The following is a 5,633-nucleotide window of genomic DNA, read 5'->3' on the forward strand; positions in this document are numbered from 1 at the left end:
CAGGTAAATTCTTTTGCTAATTTGCAGCTCTGCTTTACCCACTGGGGTTCAAAGGTAATTGATAAAGATGTTTGGCTCCAGATACTCACTTAGTCCAGGGAGTTGCACTCGATGTATTTGCATCTCATCACTCAGTTGCCATTCTTCATTAGACCAGCAAAATTTTATTTTGCCCTGCACAGAGAGGCTTCAGTAAAAAAATATCCTTGAGGTGTGTTAGCTTTCAGTCTGAGAAGAATGCAAATGGGTTTTAGAAGCTTTACTTGTTCAAATGGGGAGAGTTAAATCAGAGCAGTGGAAGGTGGCCTGGAGTCCTGGGAAGTACTGACTCCTGTCCAGAATTTATTTTAATAAGATATTCCAAAAGGCCTCATACTCAAACAATTTTTGATGGTACCTGTGCCAGGCAGCAGCTCAGGTGTGCCAGAAACTGTTGGATCCATTGATACTTGATCAACATCAACTTCTCTGAGGATGAGAGAGAGAGAGATTGTAGTGTTCACTGGGCCAAACTGGGACGCACAGCTTTAAAATGGGGTAAAAAGGACCTGGCAATTGGAACATACTGCCCAAGTCTGTTTCTTTTCTGTCTCCGTGGACTTCGGAACACTGCTGATTATTTTACTCCTTCTTACATATGATTTTTAATTCAGATTTTTCTATATAGGTTTTTAGTGGATAATAAGTGCTCCTATTGATGTACCAAGCTCAATAAACTAGATTTTGATAAATACATATATACTATACTTTGAAAAGCATAATAATACCTTCATTTTCTGTGGGGGATTATTAATAATTATTTAATGCTTACCCATGGTTATGGGAAAATTACATATCATAATCTTCCTTACAGTATTTATGCACCTAATTCCACTGAAATTTAGGAGTATTTTGCTAAAGGTTGACAGGGTTTGCTCCTCCTAATAAAACATCGCATTTCAGAACTTCACTTTACCGCACAGAGTGAAACATAGTGAGTCCTACAAAGTATTTGATGTTCTAGAGACAGAGCTGCCAAGCTGTGAGGAGAACAGGAAATAAACCAATGTTAAATTGCTGTGATGTGGGTTAAATGCTCCAAACAGAGAAGCTGTAGCTGTGGTCTCTGTGGCCCCAGCAGGTACAGGAATGTTGTGCAGATATTTCTAGTGTGTAGAGCATGACTACAGTTCTTAGTGATTTAAAAAAATGAAGTAATAAACCCAAACATAGCTGATGACTGAAAGCAATAGACACAATTTCAGGCATCACAGGCTGAAAAGAATCTGTTCTGGGCTGAAACTTCCAACTCTTGAGAAACAAAACAAAATTTTAGCTGCCCAACCAGATTTATTGGCTACAACACCAACCTTTAATGAACCTTAACAAAGCAGTCAATTAACAAAGAGCTTACCAGTGCAGTAGAGCACTTTTGATGATAACATGTTTCTCTAAATTTTGAATCCCTATTGTGTTCTGGGTTTTTTCAATTGACTTTTCAGTTTGATTTTCTGATTTGGAGTGGTTCTTCCCAATTACCCAACTTCTAGGCCTCATCACACACCCTACTTAATTTTGGGCTGGTGCTGCACTCATCATTTAGCATTGCAGTGGGGGCTGTTTCATCAGCCCAGTGTAAATGTTCTGCTTAATTCCAAAAATAAATGGAGTAGCGTGCTTTTCCCAGAGAGTATAATAACCTGGGGAAAAATTTCCTAGTGAATATCCCTGCTTTTATATCACGGTTCAGGTACTTCTCATTTTGGGCTCAAATTATCAAAAGTTTGGGAATTGTGATTACTTCAAACTAACACTTGCCCAGCACCCTGTCTCAGGCAGTTTGCTGGCTCAGATGCCCTTAGGAAAGAAAAGAAAAGAAAGCCCTGCTCTGGATCATTTGCCCATTCCCCAGCTGCTGCTTGGTGGTACCTGGATTATTTCATCCTGGAACCTGCAGAAGTGTGTCCTCATATTTGCAGTTTTATTACGAGCTGATGTGACTCCATTCCCGTGGAAATGCAACCTGAACAAAAGAACTGGCCAACTTCTCTTCAGGAATGTTTTCCACGTGTGAGATCTTCAGGCTAATTTTATTGTATAAAATGTTGTTCTCTTATCCCCCTTTCACACGAATTGCTTCCAGCCATCCCTTGCTACAAGAACGGTATCTTGTAATGACTCATTCTGTTTTCATATCATCTGTTAGCTTTTGTGTCTTTGTTTTTCCTGTATTTGCCTCTTGTTTTAGCTAAATATTTCCAGCCTGCCAGTCTTCCTTCATTGTGTCTGTGATAAATTTCACTGCTGTATCATTGCCTGCTCTTTCTTTAATGGGGAGTGACCAGAAATTATGACAATAATTACACCACCTTGCTGAGTTTAATCAGTCATGTAATGTCTTACTAAGGCTAAAATTGGAGGTGTTCAGTCTGATTTCATTGCAAACATAAAAAAGAGCTCCCCAGCCCCACCAACACTTACATGTATAGATGTCGATGGTGCATATAAGTAGACAAAGAGAGGACAACTTGCACTGCATTTTTAGGCTCCTAAACCCTGTAAGGCACAGACGGCCCCATGGTCTGTGTAAATATTTTTCTCTCTGTGCTAAACGGAGGCTGATTTTCCAGCTAATTTGTCTGTAAAAGAAATCCAGGGGGACAGCTGTTCCCTAACAATATCTCCCAGTCCAAACTTACCTGAGATGGGATGAGCTGATAATTCAAATTGAGCTTGTCCAAACACATAACTGCATTGGCAAGACACTCACACTTGAGTTAATCAGGATTTGCTCAATTCTTTTGGTCAATCCAGCTTTGTAACCCATGAATACCTCATACAAGTCTTCAAAGGTCAATCTTATAGCATTGAAAATCCATCTTCTCCTGCTGCAAATACCCAAGTGACACAAATACACCTGCCAGCCCTGTAGGTCTTAGGGACAATGACAATAAGTTAGTTTAAGAAGATTCTTGAATAAAGGTCCTTCAGGGACATAGCCAGTTGTCAATGGTGGTGATAAAAGATTCTTCAGGCAGTAAAAAGTAGTTTCAAAAATTAATTCATTGCTTAAATTGTTGTATCCACCTAAAATCCCATCTGTGTTTCTCCCGATTAAGAAAAATAAATGGCCTGTTCAGGTTTTTGGTTTGGGCTCTTATCTCTGTGGTGCCCACATAAATCAAGGATAACTTCAGTGAGACTATTACTTGTTTAAAACTGATGCAAATGTAGATTAGCACCAAAACGGCCATCAGTCTCTAATAGGAAGATGCCATAGGTTGTGTTTCCAGTGTCTGTGTCAAGGGTGGTCAGCATTTAATAACAGATGTAATTATGGAAGACGCTCAGGGAGTGCTGTCAGAGATTGGTTGGAGTGGACTGGAGTAGCTGGCATGTTTGGGAGGGATGTGATAAGCACCAAAGCTCTGCTCTTCTCCCTCAGGCTATGGGAAGAAGTGCCCAGAGGAGCAACACTCACTGTTTGGACCATTAAATGTTACACTTTTGACACTGAACCGTGCCATAAATCAAATCCCTCCTGATGGGAGAGAATTTTCTAAAAGTCCTTGCAAGGAGTTTCAAAGATAAACCGAGACTTTTCCTGGAGTTTCAGTGCTTCCAGATAGTTGTTTATGAAGTCTTATCAGAGGAACAGAGCCACTAGCGTGACCCAGGTACAGCATAGAGCACAGAAAGCAGGAGAGAAGTCTCTAATTATCAAGATTTGCACAGCCTTTTAAAGATAATTTAACCAATAGTTACTAAAAACGTATGTTATTTTCACTTTCCTACCAATTATTCAGTAACACGGCCAGGAACTGCGGAATTCCTCATCCAGTCATTCCAAACTACTTTTACTGCAGAACATGGAGTAGTAGAAGAAGGAGAAGAAGGTTTAGAGAACAACAACAATCCTCCATTTTGATATTTTTTACTCTTATCTATTTACTACAAAGAGAAGCCCAAAACCTCTAAAATTTTCACCCTGTGACAATCTTACATAGCAGTCTATCACCTAATTCACACCACTGTGTTTTCTAGTTCTTGTCTGATCGTAGGCAGGTTTTCCAAGGTTGGAGGTTAAAACAGTGTTTTTCAGGGGGGTAAGAACCCTTAAAAACAGGCAGAGAAATATTCTCAGCACTCTGGGTTCCTACACACTTTGCTCAGAGTAAAGGTTATTAACAGCACAGGGCTGGCAGGAATCCATTTGCAATAAGTGTATTCTGGTTCCTCTGTTGCTTCTGCCAGTGGCTAAGGCAGTGTCCCCTTCCTAGGAGCTGTTGTGTGACATTTACAGCGACTGGCAAAGCAGCTTTGATGAGGTCTTTAGTGGGGTATTTTTGGAAACCATTTCAACTTAATGGGATGCCCATTTGTCCATCTAAAAGACTTGTCCTGTATCAGTTAGACCTTTTATAGCTCTGTATTTCACGTCTGGGAAAGTCACTTCCCTGACTTTCACCCCTCTGTTAGACCAGAAATTCCAGTAGAGTTAAAACTTGACTTGATTCCCAGTTGTGCTCTCTCCCATGGAGGGCGTGAGGGCTCTGTGCTGCACTGTGCCAGCTGTGCATTCCCCCACACAGACCCAGGGGACATTGGGATTCCTTCTCCCAGCTCAGACATTCCACAGCTTCGATCCCTTTTGGCACACAGAGGATCTGTTTCAGGTTTCCCCAGCAGCAGGCGCTGCTCCCTGTGCTGAAGTGTCCCTAGGGAATACAGGAATGCAGATTGCTGCCATCCTGTCACTGTGGCAGGATTTTACGAACTTTTCCTTAACTTGGGACTGAACACAGACGGCTTCATGTGGAACTGGGCAAGAGTGTCCCAACGCTTTTTAGTCCTACTTCAACACAGAAATACAGAGATTGCAAACCAATGTGATTTCCTTTGCAGCTTCATATTGGCACATCAAAATAGCAAGAAATTGAGAACAGGGTGCCCAGAGAAGCTGTGGCTGCCCCTGGATCCCTGGCAGTGCCCAAGGCCAGGCTGGACATTGGGGCTTGGAGCAGCCTGGGACAGTGGAAGGTGTCCCTGCCCATGGCAGGGGTGGCACTGGATGGGCTTTGAGGTCCCTCCCAACCCAAACCATTCTGTGATTCTATGATTTTACTGTATTTTTTGGGAAACCCTGGCCACGAGTTGGTGCTATGGTACCATAGTAATGGTTTATTTTTAGGGAACCTTTTTCTAATTTCCTTCACCAGCACATAAGGGTAGCCTTGTCCGCCTGGAGGATGTGCTTTTGAACCATTCATATATTTTAATTTTGGGCAGAGAGAATAGTCTGTCTCCTCAAACCCCTTCCCACGCATGCCAGGATGGCCCCGTCTAATGAGCTGAGACTGCCTGTGGTTTTCCCTGGAGCTTTGCAGCAGTGAGGATGCACCTGCTTGAGCCAGGGAAGGTTCTTACCAAAGCTAATTGTCACCTTCCAGTACCTGAAGGAGCTACAAGAAAGATGGAGAGAGACTCTTCACAAGGGCCTGGATTGCCAGGACACAGGGAATGGCTTCCCAGTGCCAGAGGGCAGGGCTGGATGGGATATTGGGAAGGAATTGTTCCCTGGGAGGGTGGGCAGGCCCTGGCACAGGGTACCCAGCGAAGCTGTGGCTGGCCCCGGCTCCCTGGCAGGGGCCAAC

Source organism: Corvus brachyrhynchos, unplaced genomic scaffold, assembly GCF_000691975.1.
Source record: "Corvus brachyrhynchos isolate BGI_N302 unplaced genomic scaffold, ASM69197v1 scaffold334, whole genome shotgun sequence".
Lineage (NCBI taxonomy): Eukaryota > Metazoa > Chordata > Aves > Passeriformes > Corvidae > Corvus > Corvus brachyrhynchos.